Source organism: Balaenoptera physalus, assembly GCF_965194825.1.
Source record: "Balaenoptera physalus genome assembly, chromosome: 2".
Taxonomy (NCBI): Eukaryota; Metazoa; Chordata; class Mammalia; order Artiodactyla; family Balaenopteridae; genus Balaenoptera; species Balaenoptera physalus.
In genome coordinates, this window is record NC_138883.1 from 78,958,465 (window position 1) to 78,972,296 (window position 13,832).

General features: G+C 40.3%; 1 protein-coding gene across 4 annotated transcripts in view; it reads right to left on the minus strand.

Moving 5' to 3' along the window:
* Positions 1-247: 247 nt before the first annotated feature.
* Positions 248-13,832, minus strand: part of AQR (aquarius intron-binding spliceosomal factor) — a 124,194-nt gene continuing 110,609 nt past the window's right edge. For 3 of the 4 annotated variants that reach the window (XR_014261212.1, XR_014261213.1, XM_082452349.1), the window contains one exon: positions 248-4,368. The gene's annotated coding sequence lies outside the window, so the exon portion shown is untranslated. Of the gene's footprint in view, positions 4,369-12,052; positions 13,166-13,832 lie in introns of those variants that run through there. The other variant, XM_082452347.1, reaches the window with a different exon arrangement.

Below are 13,832 nucleotides of genomic sequence, written 5' to 3' on the forward strand. Positions count from 1 at the left end.
CAGTAATCAGCTCAGTAACTCAGTAACCCTAACTAGAGTGGAAGAAATGAATCTCAAATAAGGGGCCAAGTCTTAGGTCTTCCAAATGCACTTCTCAGCATGCATGCACTCCAGAATTTTCAGCTATATCTACATTTTAATGTAACGGCCAATACTATGAAGAGAGGATACTGGAAAAAGCATCTCAGATCATATCTGCATCAAGCAAAGTATTAGCATTGCAGACTGATTGTTTTTCATTGAAAGATTGAAATTATTCTTTTTTGACAGCTAAATATAATTCACTAAATAAATATTTGCAATCATTAAATAAATACTTGTATATCAACTATGTGCAAGACACTGTGCTTGCTACTCTAAAACAGGTTGAATGAAAGGTGGAAGATTTATTCTCCAAGTTTCTTAAGTTTTAAAATGTATTTCCTTGTTTCTACCTATCAATGTTTCTCTTACAGGCATCCAATCTATACATCTTAAAATGCCATAAAAATGGTTACACATTTGTTCATTTAACCTAACTTCTTTGAAGAAACATCGGTCAAACCAACTGACCTTTAATTAAAATAAGTATTTCTCAAATGTGGTATTTTGGGGGGCTTGAATGATCTGAAAAGCACGTTCGAAGTAGTCCCCAGAAAGCACAACCTGACAAACAGAAAATGTTGAGTCTGTGAAATTCCCCACTGGTTGAGTAGGTATGAGCATCTGGGCGCTGATGAAATGCATGCTTGGATGCCACCCCTTCCACCAAAAGTCTCAGTTCTGCATGTGTGCACACGGTACTCCCATGACTAGGAGGCTATCGATTGCAAATCCACCATCAATTCAACAATAGATATTTGGGAAAAAAGAAGCCACTCTATAAAATGTATACATGGTTATAAATGTTAAAATAGAGAGAAAGGTACATCTTAGAATCCAGGTAATATAATTTTCTTATAAACATACATATATATATCATACATATATAATGTGTATTTTTTCTCATAAGCATACCTATATATATTTTAATATCTTTCCCTCTCTCAAACACACACACACACACACACCATCGTCATCATTATCTATGTGGGAAAGCCTCCAACATCACAGTAAATATATTTCAATCTCACATCCTGATTAACACATGCCATCAGTAGATGCACATTTCTCACATAAGTGGAGCAGTTTTCACAGTTTGGGTACCATTCTCCCTTCTTTAGATATTACAGTGCAAATGAGAATTTCAGTGCGATGATATCATGGTTAGTTTAAATTTACGGCTGTCAGGAAATTCCCAAAGCAGATGAAGAACTTCTAAACGTCACATGTGAACACAGCTAAATATAAATAGCAGTGATCCCAACACTGATTTTCATTGTGTTTAGAGGCATTTAAATCATATCACATATGGGACTGGATTCTTTTTATGTTGATTTATATAATTTTAATTATTTAGGAACAATCACTTTCTAAAACTCAGTAAAGAGGTTAGATGGGACATTTGTGGGGGAAGTTAAACATGGCTCCTAACCACAGGAGAAAAATATACGGCAAAGGAGAAAAGATAAACAAGAATAGAAGATGACATAGCCATCTGTCAGCTCCCAAAGGATATGTTGGTTTTCACGATGGTGTTTTCTGTTTTCTTTTTCAATGCTTTACCCAGCAGCATGCTGTTCAGTAAGCAACATTCAGGTATAGGATTGAGACAGACACTACTGATAATAGGTGACTGCCTTTAGGTATCCCTGATATATAACCTGGCTTGTCCCCTAGCAGATTTTGGACAATGGTTTTAAAGCACATGTTTTAATCCAAGATAAGAAGCTCAAGGCTACTAAAAAGAAGATAGACATTTTACATATAAGTGTGTGTGAGTGTGTGTGTGTGTGTGTGTGTATATATATATATATATATATATACACACACACACATAAATATGTATATATAATATATTTCAAATGCAAGGCAAAAGATACTACAAAGTTATTACAGAATGTAAAGACTTCTGGTTCCAGCAGATAGTGTACCAGGATAATCTTAAACTAACCTAGGAAAAACAACTAGAAATGTTGGATAGAAAATAGGAGTATTTTTTTTAAAGTGTATAGAAGTCTCTGTAAAAAAAAAAAAAAGAAAGAAAATCTCCAGATGCTAGAAAGGAAGAGTGGGGGGATGGGGAGAAGAAACGAAAAAAAAAAAGCAAAAAAAAAGAAAAAAAGGAAGAGGCAACTGAAAACCTGAGAGGTAAGAATGTGTTCTGATGAAGGGGCTATTCTAGAAAATGCTATCCACTACAGTAACCTAAGGGCCTGAGTAATTTTTTTCCTTTTAGGTTGACTTAATATTCTATAAATTTTCCTTAGAATTACAAATCTGATGTGTACATATTTTAGTGTGTAGCTTGATGAATTTAAAAAATGTTTACACCCATGTAACCAGTACCCCCAGTCTAGATACAGAACACCACTATCACCTCAGAAAGTTTTCTTAGGCCCCTTCCAGTCAATCTCTATACCCACAAGCAATTATTGTTCTGATTCCTATCACCACAGATTCCAGTGACCATGTTTTTGAATTTTATATAAGTGGAATCATAACATATGTATTCTTTTATGTAAGGCTTCTTTCCACAGTGGGGTAAGAAGATTTGGCTATCTATAAATAACTGTGCCTAAAAGGATTGCTTACCTCTGACAAAACCTAATGATAATGACAAAGGGTATTTTTGGAGAATTTCAACTGACACCCTACTGTACTGTAAAGGGAACACAGAGGATTCCAGTATCAATCTCATGTTCTGCCTCATGAAGAAGCTGCTGGTAACCCTTAACCAGTGTGGGTGGGGAATGGACTGAATTTGGACCCACCTTTATGGTGCAAATTATTTCTGTCATGCAGGCATGGATCTGTGTGAGAATGCTGACTTTTTCTTCAAGGATCATGGTTTCCAGATTTGGTCTTCACAGGATGCATTTATTTATAGACTGTCTTCAAGCACTGAGTCATTATTATTTTGTTAACCTGAGTAGTCCTGCAACTTCACGTTTCTAACACGGGCATGATGGGTCTTCTCCTTCTCGGGAGCCGGGGACAAGGCAAGTTTCATTCTGTTTTCCTGGGACAAAGGTATGGGAAGGCCTTCACATCTAGTTTCCTCATAAAAGTCTCTTTCTGTTTGAAGAAGCTTTTGTGCAGCACCTTGATGCTTCCTCAAATCAACAATAGCACAGAACTTCTATTTAATTTACTCCCCAGATTGTATAGATTACATACACTGCCAGCAGTCTGGAGCAGTGAGGGGCTGTGGGAGGGACCCTTGACCGGTTTCCTCTCACTCTTTCTAAAGGTGGTGGTGATGACAGTGGCCGAGAAATATATTATGGCCTTTCTTTGGCTCTCCAGCTATGGGAATGAATGTTTTTAAATGACTGGGGAGAAGCATAGATACCCAATTATAAATTCCACCACTTCAAGATTTCATTAGCACACTACATTCAGGTGAGCGAGCATTTGGAGCTTAGTAGGTAATGACTGATGCTGACCGTGAGCAACTATAAAGCTGCAGGACGGCTGGCATCCTTCAGATGCTCCAAACACACGGCCACAGGATCAGTGCACTGTCCCTGTTGAGCTGTTACATGGGGCTGTGCTAGTTTCCCAGGCTTGAAAAGAAATTCAGGCGGTAACATCCCAGCAGGGCTCGGCGCACATGCCACCCAGGTGACCTTAGCTGACGCGCTTTCTCACAGCTCCTCTCTCCATGCGAACGTCTATGTCAGTATGTGCACCACTTTCCTCCCAGTGGTCAAATGTTTGACGTTTTAGTTCGTCCGTGATGGCAAAGGTCTTCTTTGTTCGAAGCTCCAGGCAGGGTTTAACCAGAGCAGCTCAGGGCACGGCCACTGGGATTGGATATGTGCTTTGTGATGTCTTCATCTAAATGCTGTTGGACAGCTTCTCTACCACAGTGAAGGAAGGAGAGGAGAAAACATTTCGGCTGGGCCAAGGTGGGCGTGGGAAGGGAAGGAGGTGAGCACAGGCTCCCTGCCCCGTGCAGGAATGAAGGAGTGGAGGCTCCGCTGGAGGAGACAAGAGGCCGGTGAGCACGGTGACTGGGATGGGCCTGGGGAGCGCAGTGAGGAGTTCAAGACCTCTGGCACTGGAAGTCACAGCAAGTGTTGACAAGGAGGAGGGGAGAGGGACCCAGGGGAGAGCCTGGGCCGTGAGAAGGCTTTGCGCGCCCCCCGGCACATGCCACCTTAGTGGGATGCGCTCCTGTGCGGATGCCCGCGGCCTCCCTCTCGGCCAGGCACTTGCAGCTGAGCGGTGAGTCAGCGCTGGGCGGTTGTGCATCCTTTTTTGAAGCCAAGTCTCTAGTCATTTCTGAAAAAAGAAAAATGATGGAGGAGGAGCTGATTTTTCCCCTTCAGAACAGATGTGAGTGAACCCATTATGTGTTTTACTAATAAAAGCAATCACATCTTAAGAGCAGCGTGGGGCTGGGGAACGAACGCTCCTTGAATACCTTTTGTCCGTCAGTGATGTTGCCGCCCATGGTGCCAAAGCATAGGTAGAGCTTGCCCAGCAGCAACACGTGAGGCTCTGCCAGGGCACCACCGCCACTAGAAATACATTTCAGAAAGCCAAGGGGTGCTTTTGCTCATTTGAGAGGCCAGAGTGAGCTGCTCACCCACTACACGTATTTCAGGAACAGATGAAAATGGACTCCGTGCCTGCTTTCTCTCAGCAGTCCCCTCTCCACACCCCCAGAGCCTCCACCTTGTTTCCTGGTGGCACAGAGCTCTACACACCAGCCGCCCCCTCCCCTTTCCTGCAACGTGGGTCTGCCCTTCTGGGTAGCACCCCCACGCATGAACCAGTCACAGTTATAGGACCTGTACTCAAATATCCTGGTTCAAATCCTGGCTCCACCACTTATTGGCTGGGTCAACCTTGAATGGGTTTCTTAATTTCTTTAAGCTTCGAAGTCCTCATCTATAAAACAGGAAATCTATTACCCTGGGGTTGTTGTGAGAATCAAATGTAACCATCTGTGTAAAACACGTATCGCGGGCTTCCCTGGTGGCGCAGTGGTTGAGAATCTGCCTGCCAATGCAGGGGACACGGGTTCGAGCCCCGGTCTGGGAAGATCCCACATGCCGCAGAGCAGCTGGGCCCATGAGCCACAATTACTGAGCCTGCGCGTCTGGAGCCTGTGCTCCGCAACAAGAGAGGCCGCGATAATGAGAGGCCCGTGCACCGTGATGAAGAGTGGCCCCCGCTTGCCGCAACTAGAGAAAGCCCTCGCACAGAAACGAAGACCCAACACACCCATGAATAATAAATAAATTAATTAAAAAAAAAAAGTAGAGGAATTTAAACAAAAACTCCTAAAGAAACTCAACATTTGAAAAAAAAAAACAAAACACGTATCGCAGCATCTGATGTATAAATACTCAATAAACACCATCACTGTCATCATCTCAGGTCTTTTCCCCAGATCATGCCTGCTCTGCGTCAGAGCCAGACGACAGCGGCCCCGTCGCATGTGTTGTTCCCTGACATTGTTCTGCTAAACCAAGGTATGACAAAAGTGGAGGGTTTGGACACAGCCAGGACTGAGAAGGAACCTTCTTGACCAGATCTTTTCAACTACTGAAAACCATGCTCAGCAGGTTCGGACGCACATATTTATTATACTACTGGTCTGTCTGACGGAAGGATGTTGCTACACAGTAAGGATGCCCTAAACATTTTTAGCCAAATAAATGATTCCTGAAAAATTTCTGTCTAGCAAACCAAGTCACATATTCCTTCTTTATAGCAGGTGGCTTCTAACCTGCTTGAAACCTGCCCCTCTGGAATCCAATCTAATGTGGGAGAGAAGAAGATCCCTAAGCAAGGAACTATAACATCATGTGGTAACGCCACCATTCAGGTAGATGATAATCATGGAAATGACGGCTATGGTTTACCACGTTCCCACTATGGGTCTGGCATTATACTAGTCAATCCTGTATCTCCACATACTTAATCCTTATAACAACTCTTCAAGGAAAGTCTTATTACCCCAATTATGCAGATGAGGAAACTAAAGCGATGTGGTTCAGGGTCACCCAGTGAGCGAGCGGCAGAGCTCCTTCAGGGACTTCTAATTTAGGTCTGCCTGGCACCACACCCCCCCACACCTGTCTTAAACACCTTGGCCATGTCCTGGGTCAGGGCCTTCCAATGCTATTCTCTCTGCCTCACCCTCTTCCAGCGTTTGCTCAGTGGGGCCTTCCCTCACCAGCGTGAGTGCCTAGGACACAGGAAGACAGTGAATGTCACAGGAGCAGGTGTGAGGGTGGGAAGCTGACGAGTCATTCTGCACGTGAGTCTGAGGAGCCAACAGAATCTGAGTCACACAGATCAGGGATGAGTATTCCCTGAAGAAGGGCAGACGGTCGCCAACAGGCCTGGCCCTGGGCAGCATTTGGAAACAGGTGAACTGCTCTCTAACTCAGGTACCACAGGCCTCAGGTACCCTACATCTTTTCAAATCTTCTCTCAGGAAATGTGCTAATAAACACTAATATGTGCAATGCGTTGGCCAACCCAAGTACTTTTCGTCTCACTGTGGGAACAGGTCCTAAGCCACAAAACTGAATCTCTAATGGTGGATTTCTATATGTCAGTGACAAATCTGGTGAGGACACACTTCCCTACTCCTGCCACCCCCAATACCTCATAGGTGGCTTTCTGATCTCCTTATGAGCCTACCAAAGCAATTTTTGAAAGGCATTCAGCAAAAGATGGACAGAAAAGTTCTTTGTGACTAACTCCCCATTACTCAGAAAATTTAAGTGGATCAAACATCCCATCCCCCTTCACCCTCTGAGCATGTTGGTAATCACAATGTTACTGTATAATGTGAAAATTTCCAAATAGAACTAAACTCAGGTCTATAAATATACATGATTAAGGTTTCAAATATAGCACTGCTGTATTTTCATGGGGGCTATTTCTGTGTGGTGATTGCCTGGCTGATTTGCAATTTCAGAATACGAATGGCTTTTCTCCATAACTAATGGGAAACTTGGCAGGGTGCTGCACACCCAGGCCCTGTCTGAGAAAAAGTCTGTTGAACAGTGGTAAGTGCTCTTCTTTCCAGTTACATAAGCAGAGCTGACAAAAGGCAACAGTACGACTCCAGATCCTGCTAAGATGAAATAGTGTTTGTTTGGTTTCTCTTCTGGTGCTAGAGGAATACTGACTCTTCTGGTAATTAATAATGAAATGATCATGAGTCTGTATCCCTCTATGATATTTTAGATTAAGCGCACTATGGTACAAGTTAGGAATAAATGGCAATGGAGAGTTCTCTGACACTTGATTCACAAATAACTAAAAAATGCTTAAATACAAATGATGTAAATAAATTCATAACCATGGTGACTGAACCAAAGGGGACCTGCCTGAAGCAAACTCTATGGCTGTTATAAGCAAAACATTATCATCTCCAGCAAACGGAGAGAAAAGTAGATTTCCAACGTGTCCTGAACTCCACATCATAAAGCAACGTTTCCAGTATCGTCACAGACAATACAACCTACCTCTGAGCCAGGCCTCTGTGGTTATATTCTGAAGCAGTTTAGAGAATGATGGACTTTGGAGTCGAAGCTCAAATCCCAGTTCTCTCACTTATAAATTTTGTTACTTTGGACAAATAAGGCTTAGAGAAGTTTTCGCATCTGTACCGAGGAGATTTCAAAGTAATACCAAAGTCTGAGGGTTATTGAGAAAATTAAATGAGAGAAGGCATGTAAAAGCACAGTATTTGGCATATAGTAAATACTCAGTAAACATCTTTAATATTTTGTCTGAAAGTCAATCTTCAGTGTCTCCCATTGATTCTGAGCCTCCTTTTCCTGGCTCCATGGTTCTCCTTTCTGGAGGACCTTAGGACACTCCTTCCTGCCAGCCACTTTCAGGGAAATAGGCCAGGTAAAGAAATAGAACCCAACTCCATGTCAGGACCCCAAACCTTGTGTGAAAGAAACAATTCTAGAGTAGTTGCTCCTTAAGATAGGGGTTTAAATATGGTGGAGAAAGAAAGCCAGGACCAAAAATTTAAACCAACACCAGAGACAGAGTTAGTATGAAGCTAATGAAGGTTAAGTTTCAAGACTCCTCTCTTGCATGGCCCCTTCCAAAACCTTATGCCTAATTTTGTGTTCATAATTTTGCATCCTTTTTCTTAAATATGGCTCTTAAATTTGTATACACTTTGGGCCCACCAAAACCTGGAACTGCCCGTGTCTAATGAATATGCTCTGAGCCCATCTGGTAGCAGTGGTGACCTGAAGCTGTGGATCTTTCTTTCACCTTCTTCTAATGAGTCCCAGGATTGGTCAAAGGTCAAGGATAAGGCTATACCTGCAGGTGGGGTCTAAACATTCCTTGATGAAAAGAAGAGTCAGTGGTTATCAGGAATGAGGCAGAGTCTGATCAATCTGAGGATTAATGGTAATTCTCTAGAGACTTAGAGTTCAGTAAGGGAAATGAGACATTACAAAATAGGAACAGAAAGGCATTAAATCAGTGTTTTTCAAATGTGGTCCAGTCCAGCTGTGATGGAATGGCCTGACCAATACTCACCAAGAACAACTGAAAAAGCTGGATAGAAAAAGAGAAAAAAATCTGTTTGAAGGCACTAGAAACCTGCCGAGATAGCCAGGGCTTGAAGGGAGGCGACTTATTGAGGTGATCCCAAGTTTTTGCACACTGCTTTACCCCTAGGGGCATGCAATGGACTGAATGGGTATACTCGCAAAATTCTTATGTTGAAATCCTAACTCACAATGTGATGATATTTGGAGGTGTGGCCTTTAGGAAATAATTATGAGGGTGGATCCTTTGTGGATGGGATTAGCGCCCTTATAAAGGGGACCCCGTAGAACATTCTTGCCCTCTTTCCAATGTGTGTGGTCACAGAGAAAAGGTGGTCCTTTATGAACCAGGGAGTTGGCTCTCACCTGACCTAAATCTGCCAGCACCTTGATCTTAGGCTTCCTAGTCTAAAGAACTGTGAGAAATAAATGTTTGTTGCTTAAGCCACCCAGTTTATGGTATTTTTGTTATAGCAACCCACATGGAATAAGACAGGGCATTTGGCAATTCTCGGTGCAGGGCAAATGGCTGAGAAGTTAGCAGTAATTTGATGGGGCTGGGAAGATAAAAATTGAAGTTTGAAGCTGCCACGGCAATTAGGACATGTAGAATCAAGATCCTAGAGAAGAGGGGTGCAAAAATGTGATCCCAACATCAGCATAAGTTTTCTTCAAGTTATTTACTGATTAAGTTGTGCAGGCAAGAGGCTTAGAGCCAAACAGAAAGTGGGTGAACAAGCAAAGCAGAATATTTGGCAATTTCATAATGCTATGGAGACAAAACCTGAATTTGGAACCTACCCAAAAGGACTGAGCCCCCCAAAATATCTCAGGCCCTCAGCTGGGATGTCTAGATGGTTACACCCTAGGAATAAGAGTGAGCCAGAACTAGACTGACCTTCCCAAAGACAGCACACCAGCCTGGGAGAGGTGTGGCCCCAACTGGATTGAGGTGATCTGCTTCCAGGCTGCCTGTGAGAGCAGAGGATAAATCCTCTCTGGAAGGAGAAAACATCACCCAGAGCCTGTGCAATGTTTCACATACAATGTCAGACATTCATTAAAGTACTGCCAGGCATAGCAAGGAACAGGACTGAGAGAAAAACAGGCAACAGAAACAGACAGGTAATCCAGATACTGGAGTTATCAGACACACCGAAACCACTGTGATTAATATATTCAAGAAAATAGATTACAAGACAGAGAAATGGAATGTGTTAAAAGAGAATAAAGTGAAAATTATGGAGATGGAAAATGCAAAAACTAATAGTAGCACTCAATAGGTAGCTTTAACAGCAAATAGAGCAGAGCAGAAGATAGGATTAGTGGGGTGGAAGGTAGATGAGTAGAAAACCACCAGACTGCACACCCTGGCACATCCTAGGCAAACTGCTAAAAATCAACAACAAAGCTAGAAATTGTAAAAAACAGCTAGAGAAAAGAGATATTTTGAAAGAAGCAACAAAAGACTGACACCTGACTTTTCCAAAGAGAGATGGAAGTAGAAGAAAATAAAATATTTTTTATGTGCTCAAAGAAAATAATTGACAGTTTAGATACATGGGAAAATAGCCTTCAAAAACAAAGGTGAAATAGATAAACAAAAACTGAGAGAAATTTGTCAGTAGCACACTTACACTAAAGGAAATACTAAAGGGATTTAATTCTTCATAAGGAAAGAAAATTTTCCAGATGAAAAATAAATATATATGAAGGAAAGAAGAGCAATGGAAAGGGGAAATGTATGGGTTAATCAAAATAAATATTAACTTGCAAAACAATAATAATGTTTTTATTGGAGTATAGAAAAATTTCTACAAAAATTTATGTAGAAATAAAATGTATAACAATAATAACTAAGTAGGAGGGGTTTAATAAAATGAGTATTACAAAGTATTAGTATCATGTGAGAGGTAGAATAGGTATTAATTCTTAGTAGACTATAATAAGTCAAGAATGCCTGTTGTACTTTTGAAGATAACAGGTAAAAGAATGTATTATTGGGAATTCCCTGGGGGTCCAGTGGTTAGGACTTGGTGATTTCACTGCCAAGGGCCCGGGTTCAATCCCTGGTTGGGGAACTAAAATCCCACAAGCTGAGCAGTGTGGCCAAAAAAAAAAAAAAAAAGTGTTATTAACAAACTAAAAGAATGGGAAAAATAAAATAATAACGAATACATTATATATCCAAAGAAAGGCAAGAAAGATGAGAAAAAGTGAACATAAAACACAGGAGAGTAAAATGGTTAAAATAAACCCAAACATATCAATTATATAAAACTAAAATGATCTACTCTAAAGACAAAGATTATTATATTAATTATATATGTTGCTTACAAAAGAAAAAAATTAAATATAAGGACACAGAAAGACTGAGTAGGGATGGAAAAAGATACAGCATGAAAAATCTAACCCAAGGCAAACTTGGTGTAGTTAAAATTAATATACGGGAAGGTAGACTTTAAGGCAAGAAGCATTACTAAATAGGGACACTCTTCATGATAAAAAAGTCTGCTGATCAGGAAGGTATGATGATTCTAAATATGTATATTTTTAATAAAATAGTCTCAAAATACATCAAACAAAAATGACAGAATTACAAGGAGAAATAAATAAGTTCAGGGTATCCCAACATGCTCTTGGTGGGTGTGTCAAGAATACAAGGCAGCTCTTCACTCAGGTCATTTCCCAAGAGGGCTGAGTTTGCAGCAAGAAACCATGAGGGGTGAGGACACGCCTCCCTCTGGGACAACAAACAGGTTTGCTCGCTGCTTACGGTAAAAGTGGGGGATTCCCCAGTGCTCCTTTCCTATAACACAACCCATGACTATGCAGGGACGCAGTAGGGCCCTCCATGTCACCTCTGTGGGACTTGGGGTGCAAGAGGAACTGTTGCAAACAAACATGCTGATGCCCATGCTCTTTGCTGTTCTGTGAGTGATGCAGTCTTCCGCTTCTCACCCAGAAGCCTTGTGTCGTCAACTTATTACTTATAAATAGGTAAAGTCAAATCCTAAACCTAAGAATATGTTACTTACAACAGGAAAACCCTAAATATAAGGACCTGGAAAGTTTAAGTAGGAGAACGGAAAAAATATGCCATGCAAAAAGCAACCAAATGAAAGCCGGTATAGCTATATTAATGTTAGACAGGGTAGTCTTTAAGGCAAGAAGCATACCTAGACTTAAAGAGAGACATTTCTAAATAATTGAAAAAAATCCATCCATCAAGAAGGTATAATAATTCTATGTTTGTATGCTTTTAATAACATGGTCTCAAAATACACAAAGCAAAACTTGATAGAACTAAAAGAAGAAATAAGCCTATAACACACTCAGATGTTTTTTAAAAACACACCTCTCTCAGTAACTGACAGAACAAGCAGACAAAAAAAAAAAAGTGAGAATATAAGGGATTTGAACAAAATAATTAACAATTTATTAACACTAATTTATACGTGTGTGTATATACATATGATGGTACCTAACTTCTACAGAATACACAATCTTTTCAAGTGCATGTGAAACATGTACCATAAAAGTCCTGACAAATTTCAAGGGATTTTCATCATACAGAGTATGTTCTCTGACCATGGTGGAACAAAGCTAGAAGTTAATAACAAAAAGATAAGAAAGATGCCCAAATGCCTGGAAATTAAGAAACCCACTTCTTAAAAGGCATTTTTGTTTTTTTTTTTAAATTGAGGTGAAATTCACATAACATAAAGTTAACCATTTTAAAGACAACAATTAAGTGGTATTTAGTGCATTCACAAGTTTGTGTAACCACCACCTCTATTAAGTTCCAAAACATTTTCAGAGAAAATGAAAAAATGTGTTTGAAAAAGTCCCAATGGAAATTAGGAAACATCTTGAACTGGATGTTAATGAAAACATGATATGGGATGTGCACGATATAGCTAAAGCTATGCTGAAAAGTTATTATACGTTACTTTTGCCCATATAAATTTTAAAATTCAGCTTAAATGGACAATTCCTATAAAAACACAACTTACCAAAACCAACAAGAAACAGAATAGTCTTATACCATTAAATAAATTAAATCTGAAATTTAAAACCTCACAAAAAAATCTCCAGGCTTAGATGACTTCACTGGTAAATTGTTCCAAATGCTAAAAAAAGAAATAACACCACTTTTTCAAAATCTCTTCCGGTAAAAGAAGAAGGAGAGAATACTTTCAACTCAATTTATGAGGTCAGCATAATCTTGATACCCAATCTGATAAAAGTAATATCATCATCTTAATAATTATAGAACAATCTCTATAATTCTCACAGATGCAAGAATCCTAATAAAAATATTAGTAACTTAATACAGCAATTATTTAAAAATTATTAGGAATGTGAGGTCACTTTAATATTTGAAAAACCAATCAATGTGAGAACCTCTGCTTCTGCTCATGAAATAGTAACTCATCATCCCACTATAATCAACTAGAAAACTGGACAAAATATACGAAGCAACTATTTTCAGACGTTGAACAACAGGCAGCAAAGGTCTTTGATCCCTGAAAGAAAGGAAACAAAACAAAACAAGGTGAACCCTGTGATTGCCTTGGCTTTTTGCCGAGAGGTAATTTCCAAACAGCAGCACAGGGAAGGAGAACCTAAGTAGAAGCCCAGCAGTCTCACCAACTTTAGGAACTAAAACGTGAGGAGGTTGAGCTGGGTGGAATTTGGGGGCAGAGTCTATGAAAGGAGAGAGTTATGCATAGGAAGAACTCCAGAAGTCTGAAGAGGGGTCCCCTCAAGTCTTTGGCTGAATACTAATCTATACATGCACAGTGTGAAACTCCATGAAGTCAATCGAATATCAACTACCTGGGAGCTATAAGCTAAACATTTCCCAGAGCTCACATGAAAATCAAGGTTTAAATTTCTACCAGCTCGAGTAGAGACACCTCATTGAACACCTGGGGCAGTGACCACAGAAAGGTCACAATTTAGTGACAGAGCTAAACTAGTCCTAGAGTAAAGTACTCTACACCTGTGTAACAAAGCTTAAAAACAAACATCAAAAAGGTCAACTAATACCCACAAGTTACTGCCTGCTAAAATAGACTTCAACAGTCTTTAAAGGAAGACAACAAAATCCAAACATTCAACAACACAGCATTTTTAATTTCCAGTATTCAACTAAAAAGTTATTCGGCATGTAAAGAGTAGCAATTTTGG